We start from the raw sequence: 12,228 nt of genomic DNA on the forward strand, positions 1-12,228 counted from the left end.
TCTAGTTTTAGACTATGACCTTTTGGACTAACATTTCTCCTCTTTGAAGTATACTTTCCTCTTGTACTCTGTTCAAATCTGGCCTAGGGGACAATTGCCCATCAGATGGGTCCAAAATTCTTTAAACAGGACCAATGTGACCCGGACTGCCCCACTTACTCATGTGGGGAGGAGCACAGTGGGGTGATGTAATACATTGTTGCAAGACGATGCGGTAAAAATGTGGCTGCTTACACAGTGTGCAAGCAGCTATAATGAAAGGCTTTGGCCACGATAAGGGTGTGAGCTGTGATAGTGTGAGGGCTGAGGTCTGAGACAGTGAAGTGTGAGACAGAGTGGAATATGATGGAAAGAGTATGGTTTAATGTGAGAAGAAGAGTGTATGTGTTTTAGTGAGTGTGTATAAGTGAGTGTGCTAGTGTATAAGTTACGGAGGGGGGGCTACTCAGTTACCTTCCCCCCGGGGCCAGAAGGCGGCAAGCCTCACCTACCCTAAAGCTGCCATATTGGCTTTCAGACAGTGTACAAGGATTTCTTTTTCTTAAGCGCTCCCAGTTAAATAATTAAAAATGGCAAAGTGTTGCAGAGTAGTAAAGGTGCACTCCATCTCAACTATGTACTTTGTAAGGACTTTATTAGGTATTGTTAAACAGCAATTCATTAACAACAATTACTTAATGGGAATTAGGGCCCTGTTAGACCAGGGCTGGCCCAAGACAAAATGCTGCCTGGGGTGAAGTTTAAAATAACGCCCCCCCCATTATCTACCCTTCCTCTCCCTGCCGCCCCCCCCATTAGCTACCCTTCCTCTCCCCCCCCGTACTTACCTTTCAGCAGTCCTGCGGTGAGTCCCCTGCTCGGTCTGGGTGCCAACTTGTAATGCTGAGCGCTGGAAATGCCGTCATCTTCCGGCGCTCAACATTACAAGCTGGCACCGAGACCGAGCTAGAGGGCTCGCAGAGGAGAGAGAGAGAGGGGTGCCGAGCGGGTACTGGCAACTTGGTAAGCGGAAACCCCTCCGCGCCCTCTCTCTGCTCGGCTTTAAAAAAAAACAAAAAAAAAGGGCTTGGGGCGGTTGCCCCACTCGGCTCAATTGTCGGGCCGGCCTTGTGTTAGACCCTACCCCAGGAAAACTTGCTGTTAGCATTGACGCTGACTAGTGGTGAGCAGGTAAGAACCAGTGGGGCAGGGAAAGGGGCAAAGACACTGAAGGGGGAGTCTATAGAAACCCTCCCTTGCAAGGAAAAAATATTTTAAAGGATTACTAAGCTATTATATGCATTAAAGTGCATATCATGGCTGGATTGTTCCTTTACATTTTGAGCAAAACATGTACAAACATATGTCATAGTCCAGGAAGTGATCTTTCCTGACCCAGGGTTCTAGGATATGACATTGGTCTGGAATACAGCCTCCATGTAAATGGAACACCAGTTGGGATGAAACATTGTCTATGGTTATCCAAAACAATGACTAAGGGCCAGCTTGGGGCACAAAGCAAGCTTGCAATCGAATTCAAAAGTTATCAGTAGGGATTTTGTAGGGAAACTTGTTTTTTTTTAAAAACTTGTTTTTTTTTAATGAAAATTGACTGTTGTACAATTGTATGAATCGCCTGAAAACAAGGGCATTCCACAACAAAACTAACAAAAGCGAATTGCAAAACCACCAAAATTGCATTAAATTTGTTCATTCGCTTTGCCTGCTATAGATGAGTTTTCTCTTCCTCTTTAACATTTTCTGGGACTGTTGCCAGAAATTACAAGATGTTGCTTTTTCTGGAGCCATACAGGCTTAAATAAGCTAACATTTTTGGCAGCATTCCCAGAAAATGTGGTTAAGCTTCAAAGTGGGTACATATGTTAAGCATTCAGAGCCCAATCAATCTAACAGGTGCTGTTTATTATGTATTAGCAAATGCAAACTCCACAAGAAACCATCAAGGACATGGTGCAAAAGGTTACCTACAGCTATATGCTGTAGTTAATCATTGGAATTATATCTATACTGAAAAAAATTAAACTCAGATCATTGTAAAATTAAACTTTATTATAGTAAATAAAATTAAACATCTTAGGGGTCCTGTGGAACTCAAGGTCCATCTGCTGGGAGGCTGTTCCACATATCCACCATCCTCTCATTAAAGTAAGTCTTCCTTACATTAAGTACATTTTTACCGTATTTGCTCGATTATAAGACGACCCCCAAAATCTGAATATTAATTTAGGAAAAAAAAGAAAAAGCCTGTATATATGACGACCCTATAGGAAAAAAGTTTTACTAGTAAATGTTAATTCATGTAAACTATGTCAACTACTTTTTTTTAATAAAAGCTATGATTTCCTTTTATTTTCCAACCTGCTCCCCAGTTATGCACATCTGCGTCCAGGCTTGCCACTCTGCCCCAGAAATGCCTTATACACCCTATATACACCCTATATGCCACTGTGCCCCATGATATCTCGGAAGGACTTACTATGCAAATTAATCATTTCTGTGTCTATAAGGAAAGCTGTGCATTAATTTACCTCTACAGACAAGCAAATATTATAGGAGGATAGACCCGGCAGCGGCTCCTGTCAATGGAACGAGCAGGGAGCCGAACGCGCAGGCTGCGTCTCGGCATCCCTGTTCGTGGAAGAGAAGAAACCACTGAGGTAACATTGGGTGTATACACATTGCATACTACACTTCATTAATAGTAAACTAACATTATAAATCTCCCTATTATAAATCTACCAATTTATCGCATACAGAGAATACATTGCCAATGTATATTGATATATCTGCTGTTTTCTTAGAGGCCAAAAAATGAAAAAATACAGGGTAGTGTTTATTCTGTGTTCGGATGTGTATGGAAAAAAGTAAAAAAATCTCAGCTTTAGATCTGCACAACTTGTCACATGGTAAAGGCATTTTATGAGGCAAATGTGATCCCTTAGTATTCAAAGACAAAAAATGCAAGCCCATTTTAACAAAGAGTATACCTGCATGGATAAATATATTGTATATAGGATTCTAACAAAACCCAGTATCTGTGCTATTAGGCTGTCATGTGCTGGGTTACCAGCCCTTGCTAGCATTCCCAACAGGAGAGCCAGCATGTTTAGAATTCCAATGCTTGTAGAGCCAAAACAAAAAAAAAAACAAAACAAACAATAAGAAGACTGAAACAACAGAAACTTAAAACAATATAATTCAGCACTATAGGATCCTGTAGTTGGATCAAAAAAATTGCCACTTAGTGGAATAAACACATCATATGCTGAGTGCTGAGTTACATTGTTTTATTTTAATTTTGTTGCTATGTATCAGGTTGAGTTCTGCTCGGAGTTCTGCTGGAGTGCTGCCGGACACAAGGACTGTAACAATAGAAAAAGAAAAGAAGGCTTAAATCCCCTGCTAGAGTTGGTTAGTTCAACCATATGCCTCACTGCCAAAGTAAGAGACATATAGGGGAAATTAATTTAGTCTAAGAGCTAGGTGATATCGTTAACATCGGCCTGGAGGCCAAACAGTCCTGTAACATTTTACAATCAAACACCTGTACATGCCCTCAAAATAATCTGGATACATTTTTAACCTAAATATCATGTGAATCATTTGCTTCAAGTCAAAATAACCCTAACTTAAACATTGAAAATTACAATGAACCCCATAATGAGATGCTACCTTCCTTATATGGCTGGCAGCTTAGGCCACCTAGGTTTTACCCGTATGTGCATAATTAAATTATACTAAAGTCCATGAAGACAGAGTTTCCTACACTAGCAGAATTCATTCATTAATGCTATTTAGGAAGGCCGGTTTATCAAGATTTGGAGACTTTTTATGTTATAACCTTTCTTAAGCCCTTAAAGACCAGGCTGTTTTTTTCAGGACAAGAAGGGCTTTTTTCAGATACTATTTTTGATCATATCATCTAATTTCCTAAATGTAAAAAAAAAATATGCTGAAAAATAAAAAAATAAACACGTGTGTTTGGGTGTCGGTGTGGCAGAGCCTGTCCTGGTGTGTGTGTGTGTGGGTGTTGGTGTGACAAAGCCTGTCCTGGTGTGTGTGTCAAGGAGACCAAACACACCATGCAGGCATGACCATAACAGAACTTATGTGAAAGTTCCATTTGCCAACTGATAGAGGTGTGCAGTTTGGTATGAAAATGATCACTAGGACCAGAGAATTATGATGATCCTGGTGTTATAATTATGCCAAGCTCAGCGGACTTTCTATTGTGATCCCAGGCAAAAGTTGAGCAGATATGACAAACTTCAGGATATCATAAACTGTTGAGCCCTCTACTCCCATCCTTTTGCTCAGGTGATAGAAGAGGGACGGTCTTAGGGGAGGTAAAAAGGTGGGCAACTGGAGACAGAGCCTGTTTTACCATTAAAGAGACAACACCAAGGCTCCAAGGAATTAAAATGATACTTTGTTTTATCCCTTCTATTTTTAAATCATTTTTGCACTTGCATTATGTCTGTCTCTTTTTATATGCATTTTTGTATAACAGTACTATGACCTATTTTATACTGTTTTGTTCTCGAATTCAGCCTAGAGATAGCCTTTTTTATATATCATATATATCGTTACAAAGGGGTCAGTTAGAGGATTGTGTGTATATGGCAGTCCTACTGGTTTTGGGTAACTTAAGATGCCCGGTTTTAAAGTTGTTGGTGGTTGCTTGTTGCCCTACGGGGAAAGTGACAAACACACCGGAAGTCTGGTTGGCGTTTAAACCCTTTTAAACCCATATTCCCATGTCACGGCTCGGCTGATAGCCTTGTCTGTGACAAACTGGTGGCAGCTTGCTTTACGCTGGGAGTTTTTGAGGGTGACTGGTTGGTATCGGTGGTGGTTGCTTGGTGCCTTGCGGGGAAAGTGACAATGCACCGGAAGTCTGGTTGACATTTAAACCCTATTTACACCCATACTCCCATGTCACGGTTCGGCCGTGGAGGATTGGAACACAAGACAAATGTACTTAAATATTCATCAAGTCGGGCCATAATAAATGACAGCTGTTACATTTTTTATAAGGGTGTTGATAGGTGCTGGTTCAGTGGTTAGTGTTCTACTGTATCTCATTAGATTTACTCATCCAAGGCCTTCTAATGACTTTTCTGTAAATTTGTAGGTCTGTACCTATGCACTACATTTTACTAGCAGGCACAAACTTACTCATCGGGAGGAGAACCAGTTAATACTTTAACCAGTCATCATTTTAGGCGTATAAAAAACTTGAAAGTAGGTAAAGTGATAACATTTTTTAGCCCTGGGTATGGAAGGAATACTGACCGTTTTAATTTCTAGCTGACTAAAAATCTAGGGACTGTAAATTATCATAGCATTTAAAGTGCAGACATGCTATGCACAGTGACATATTCTGGTCATATCTAGGGTGGCAGGTCTCGGGGCGTGGAAGTCCCTCTACCGCCAAACAGGGGGCTTTGAGCAATCCAACCGACCCATTTACACTATGGAAGCTGTGGCGACTCAGCACAGCCCCCATAGTCTACATTAGAAGGGGCTGCATGCCTTTAAGACACGGCGCGTAGGGATATGACATCATATCTAGCAGCTGGTATTGTCCTTTAATTACATGTGCTGCTGACTGTGTAGCAACATATGAATCTCTGTCTGATCATGATGTCCACTGCAGTAGCAAACCTGTCTTCCCTCCATCAGAATCTTCTCCCTGCCTCAATATGACATTGCCAGAGCAGTGGAAATGTGTTGCATGTTACATATAATTGGGATACTGTACATCCATACATACATAGAGGAAGCAGATATCACAGCACCATAACTAGATCAATCCTCTAGTTTTATAATACTACTGACTTGAAAGTCATCACAGAAGGAGGTACAATTTTGGACTGGTCACAAATCTACCCATATACATTTTGAATCATAAGTGTATTAATTCCTGTGTTATTAAATATTATTGGTATATGAAAATGTTCATAATTTTCCCAATTTCTCCAAATTGTATTAAAACTTTACATTGCTTTTAAGTAAATAATCATATATCACTGACCACAAATGGTTAGGCTAAGGATGAAAGCTGTAAATGGAACTCCTGGCATCCTGAAGTAAGGAAGCAAGGAAAAAGACTACAAATCCCTTCAGCAACTCATTATATATCCAAAAACAAAACTATTAAAATTATTTTCATTATGAACACTGTGGTAACAAATAAAATATACAATTATTCCACTATATATCACTTATAAAAACAGACAACAATTGGTCAACTATTAACAAGCACATTCTAATATTGTCACAATTTCTCCAGTCATTCATAGTGTTGTATTATTTATATTAAATTCATGAGCTAGATGGTTTTAGTTATTATTTGGGATACCAGAAAATGTTTTTTCTTTAAAAATTTACTTCATACAATAATTCAATTTATATTCATCAACAGGACATACACAAATAAGCAAATTCATAAAAATATAATGATTTGTCCACTTTCTAAAAGCTTACAGCGTAAAATTAAAAACACTGAACAGCAACAAAAGGTTCGAAAGAGCGAGTGAGTAAGAGAGTATGTACGTAAGAATGAGGGTGTATGTACGTTGGGAAGTAACTGTCCTCTTAGCTTAGGGCTCAATCCTTTGTTAGCTGTTCCAGGGCTGATGAACTTCAGACATTAGTGTTTTCAGATGATGGGGATAGGACAGATGTGTGTGGAGATTAAAAAAGGGCGGGAGATAAAAGAGAAAGAGGAGAAAACAGAAAGAGGGGGCAATGAACAGCAAAGGGAATGGATGGGGTGAAATAAAAAGAAAGAGGAGATATGAGCTTAGCAAAAAGAGGAAAGATAACAAGACAGGGAGGGATCAAAGTAAAGGAAGAGAGATAGGGAGAAAAGGGAGCGTGAAGGAGCAGGAGAGATAAACCCTAAAGGGTAAGTGTGACAGAATGACCTGTCATACAGGGCCCCAAGGTACTCAGAGATGACTCCAGCCTGGCTGCCAAACAGGCAGGAACTCCATTGTGTAAACTAATACCATTAACAGGATTGCTGACAGGGGGGATTCGTTACAGTAAGGATAGGGTAAAATGGTGAGGTAAAGAACAAGAGGGGAGGAGATACAGAGAAAGAAGAGAAAAAAGGAAAGATAATGAGAAAAGGAAAAGAGAAAGAGAGATAAAGAGAGCATTGGAACATAAAGAGAACAAACAGATAACAAAGGGGAGAGATAGAAAGGAGAATTAAAGAGGAAGATAGACAACGAGAAGAGGGATCAGTGAGAAGTAGATAAATAAAGAGGAAGGGGAGAGATAGGGGTGCAATCCTATGTGTGCAATATGGGTGCTGAGCAAATCCTATCTGTGCAATATACACTCACTGGCCACTTTATTAGATACACTTGTCTAATAGCTTGTTAGCACAAAAAGCTAATTAGCCAATCACATGGCAGAAACTCAATGCTTTTAGGCATATAGACATGGTCAAGACAACTTGCTGAAGTTTAAACTGAGCATCAGAATGGGGAAGAAAGGGGATTTAAGTGACTTTGAACATGGCATGTTTGTTGGTGCCAGACAGGCTGGGGCTGGTCTGAGTATTTCAGAAACTGCTGATCTACTGGGATTTTCATACACAATGATCACTACAGTTTACAGAGAACGGTCTGAAAAAAGAGAAAACATCCAGTGAGTAGCAGTTGTGTGGACGAAAATGCCTTGTTGATGTCAGACGTCAGAGGAGAATGGGCAGACTGATTCGAGATGACAGAAAGGCAACAGTAACTCAAATAACCACTTGTTACAACCAAGGTATGCAGAATACCATCTCTGAATGCACAAAACATCGAACATTTAAGCAGATGGGCTACAGCAGCAGAAGACCACACCGGGTGCCACTCCTGTCAGCTAAGAACAGGAAACTGAGGTTACAATTCGCACATGCTCCCCAAAATCAGACAATGAAAGACTGGAAGAGCGTTACCTGGTCTGATCTCGATTCCAGCCGCAACATTCATATGGTAGGGTCAGACTTTGGCGTAAACAACATGAAAGCAAGGATCCATCTTCTGATGGCTACTTCTAGCAAGATAATGTACCATGTCATAAAGCTCACATCTCAAACTGTTTCTTGAACATGACAATGAGTTCACTGTACTCCAACGGCCTCCACAGTCACCATATCTCAATCCAATAGAGCACCTTTGGGATGTGGAGGAACAGGAGATTCGCATTATGGATCTGCAGCTGACAAATCTGCAGCAACTGCGTGATGCCATTATGTCCATGTGGACCAAAATCTGAGTTTGTATGTGATTTTTCAGTAGATCTATACCTGCAAGGCTGGGTTTGTGTGTTATTTGGTCGCTATATACTTGACAGATGACTTCTGTTTGTCTTGGAAGCTGCTCTGTACCATGTTTCCATCCTGAAAAAGAAAGAGTAGAAACCTAATGGAAATGGTCGTCTGGATATTTAGAAATTTACAAATATCCCTGTCGCTTTTATAAAAAGAAGTCGCAATGCATGAATCAGAATTTACAAAATCATTGGGTAATATTTGCAGTGATCTGTTCCATGATCACTGTGCCAAGTGAAATCATTTGAAACCCAGGGACATATATTCACAGCTGTTCCTGCATTCAAGTATCCATCAACTACTAAGAGAGACCTGTGTTGACAAGGTAGAATTGAGCTGTAGATTCCATTATGGATTTTATTGTTTCACTTTGTTGACAAACAGAAATAAAAAAGGATACGAGATCTGATACAAAAAATTGCTGAGCTTGCTAAATGTGGTAAATCAATTAATGCTGATTAAGTAGTATCTCACAATTTAAAAATAAACTGCTTGACTAAACAATTTTAAATAAACAGTTTTAAATTCATATTACAAAACTGTAGGAAAATATAAACCTCTTTGGGCACTGAACGAGCAGGTGTTTGTTAAATATTTAAAGGTCCTTTTCTTCCATTTTACTCTTTGTGGGTCTGATGATTTTTGTAAATAGCCAATGCGCTCTGCAGTGCATTTATAAAGGCATACTGGGTTCAGTAATACAGTTTCATGATGATCCTTTTACCTTTGTCACCAAAGTTTGAGTAAGTAGTAGTGGTAAAAAATAATGATGCCAATTAAAAGTGAAATTGTAGCCTTGAGAAGCAGGTTGAGGCAAGACATCATGATTCATTTATATTATTCAAAGAATTCATAAGCAGACCATGAGTCATAACGCACTTTGCGCATGTCGGGTAATTCACTGCCCTGGGCATGATTTGACAGCGTACTTACACAAACAGCAATGAATCAACATTTCCTGTAAATGGTCCATCTAGTAGGACAAAGTAGTAAGTAAAATTAACTGGAAATATCAGTTGTAATATATGCAGCCAAACTAACATATAGAAAGCATCTGTAAATAAATATATAAATAAAACAGACTTTTCGTAAGATAAAAAAGGGACAAACATGACTGAATGGTCTGATTTAATAGGTTGGGCTAACAGAAAGCAACATTTACCTGTAGAACCTTAAAAAACAAAACCTTATGAAACTTTCTAGTCTATTGGCACTGATTTAATCCAAAGTTTATCCAATGTACTTTAATCACAATCATTATAGTCAGCTTCCAGGCAGATACAGGCAGAGACATGAAGAGAAAGTGGGTGCGGTATTGAGTACAGGATTTGGGAAAGTCATAGTAGTAAAGGCAGTTATTCAGTCAATATACCTAATATACCTATTGCCTAAAGCGTGCATTTAGATGAGGAAACACTATATCTTAATTTTGTATTATAAAGCATCAGTCCTTTTGACTTTCTTCTGCATGATGACCCAAGTTGCCCCTTCACAATATATAAATATTTGAAACTCCCCTAGAACTCAAATTCATTTTTTTTGATAAAAGCAGAAAATCAGTTGGTACATATAAGTTGGTATCCTATAACTGCTTAGGTCTAATGAAAAGGAAAACACTTTGCAATAAATAATTTCTAATTAATTACAATGACGTTTGTTTTATTATGATTCATTTGGCTCGTAAAAAGGGAGTGGAAACAACTAGATGATTCATTTTGCTAAAAGGAAGAAAGAGGACGCAAAAAAGATGTTGGAGTGTGGTAACAATCAATAAAGTTAAACGGGGGAAAGAAAACATTTATGGAAAAATAATCATAATTTTTATGACTGTTATTGTTTTTGTTATTGAAAAGGAGGGTGGCTATATTGGTCACTGATTTTTTCGTGGAAATGTCACAAATGTTTATTTGTAAAGTTTGAGTTGTTTGTTTAGTATACTTATTTTATTAGATGCAAATAAACACGTAAGAAGGGGAAAATTATTGTTTTTCATTTAGTTGCATAATAATTCTGCACCCATATTGTTGCCCAATATTCTCTAAGAAAGCCAAAACCTCACTTTTACTTTCTTAAATATTCAGGTTTAAGGTTTCTTAACATTTTGGATTGAAAGAGAGCACTGTAGTTGTTCAATAATAAAATGAATCCTCAAAAATACGAATTGCCTAATAATTGTGCACACAGTGTAAAGTAAACTCTGATTGAGGGAAATCTGAATAAAAACCATTGATACAAATATTACAAAAAGTAGCCAAACCCCTGCGAACCCCTTGTTCCGGTCTCCCCATGCTGGTTCAAAATAGTTTAGAAAGGACCCTTCCGACCTAGACTGTACCGCTCCTGGTTGGAAGGCCCCTTTTAAGCTATTTTGAACTGGCATTGGGAGATAGGAGCGCATCAGGGTCATGTTACGCCACGTGACGCCGTGGTGAAACTGATGCTGCTGGCACAGTGTGTGAGCAGTCGGACAGCAAGCTGCAGTAGCGGTGAAAGGTATGTGGGGGCGGGTGGGCTGTATGTATATGTGTTTGTATTTATGTATGTATGTGAGCACGGATGTGTAATTGTGTGTATGAGCATGGATATGTACTTGTGTGTGTAAGCATGGATGTGTAAGTGGGGGAGATGGGTGTGTTAATGAGTAAGTAATAATGTAAGTGTTTGTAATCTGTGTATTTACATACGTTGTATGTTGGAAGGGGGCAAGGGGCAAAGAAGGCACAGACAAGTTGCTTGGGGGAAATGATGGCACAGACAAGCTGTTAAAGTTGGAGGGGCCTGGGACAATTTTCGCACCCGGACTCCGTGGTTTCTAATTACGCCCCTGCTTGAAGTTTCAAAGAATCATTGGAATCGATTTAGTGGACCCGACTAAATCAAGTCAAAATTGTTATTATTCTACACAGTATGAACATATCCATTCAATGCCACCAAATAAAGTAAATGAACAACTGTTCTCAGCCATAACGCATGTAAGCAGTAAGTGACCGTGTGACGGAACCCTCCATCACTGGGGCCACTGGAGAGGCCTAAGAGCCAGCCTCCTCCCTACCGAGGGAGGAGGCTGGCTACCGATGGGCCCTGACTTTGTAAAGACTTCTGTGGCTACCCCCAGCAGGATATCGTATCATCACTTGCTGAGGGATTATCCCTGCAGACAGCCAGGATCTGCAACCAGGGAATGACCACCATTGTTTTAGTTTAATATCAGACCCCCCACCCCATGGTGCACTACTATGTTACCCCCCCTTCCCTCCAGTTCCACCACTACAGACATTTACCCCAGGCCATCCCTGGTTTCGACCAGTAATAGATAGTGGAGGTCCCCATTGTATAGTTAATCCCGTTACTGCCCCTATTGTCTCTGGGAGGCATATTAAGGGGGAGGTTTGTATCCCGATATCTTGTTTTATGTGTATGTGTGTTTTGCTGGATATATCTAGCCCTGTGTGTGAAAAATAAAGCAGTCTTCCTTTTGGTTATACGCTACACTGAGTCTCAGCTAGTGACTGGGAAACCGGGGAAAGTGTGTTGTCCCAGGCCTAGGGAGCACAACTCAGTGGAGGTAGTCGGTCAGACTATCCAGCTCCATGACAGACCACCTAATAACACCACAACAACACCACAACAACTTAAGGACCAAGGCTTTTTCATGTTTTTTCCCTTTCTTGTCAGTTAGTCAATTCACACATATTATATATTGTTTTGTCCCATCACAAGTAGATGATGTCAGACACTATTTTGTATGAGGGGAAACCTACAATGACCCCTCTGATTGTTGTTTGCAACTGTATGTACACTCAGTCATAGGGCAGAGGAGACAACTGGGGTCTCTACAGACCATGCAAGTCCCTACCACATTACACAGAGATTTCCCTGCAATGTCATTTATG

This window comes from Spea bombifrons, chromosome 12 (assembly GCF_027358695.1).
Source record: "Spea bombifrons isolate aSpeBom1 chromosome 12, aSpeBom1.2.pri, whole genome shotgun sequence".
Taxonomy (NCBI): Eukaryota; Metazoa; Chordata; class Amphibia; order Anura; family Pelobatidae; genus Spea; species Spea bombifrons.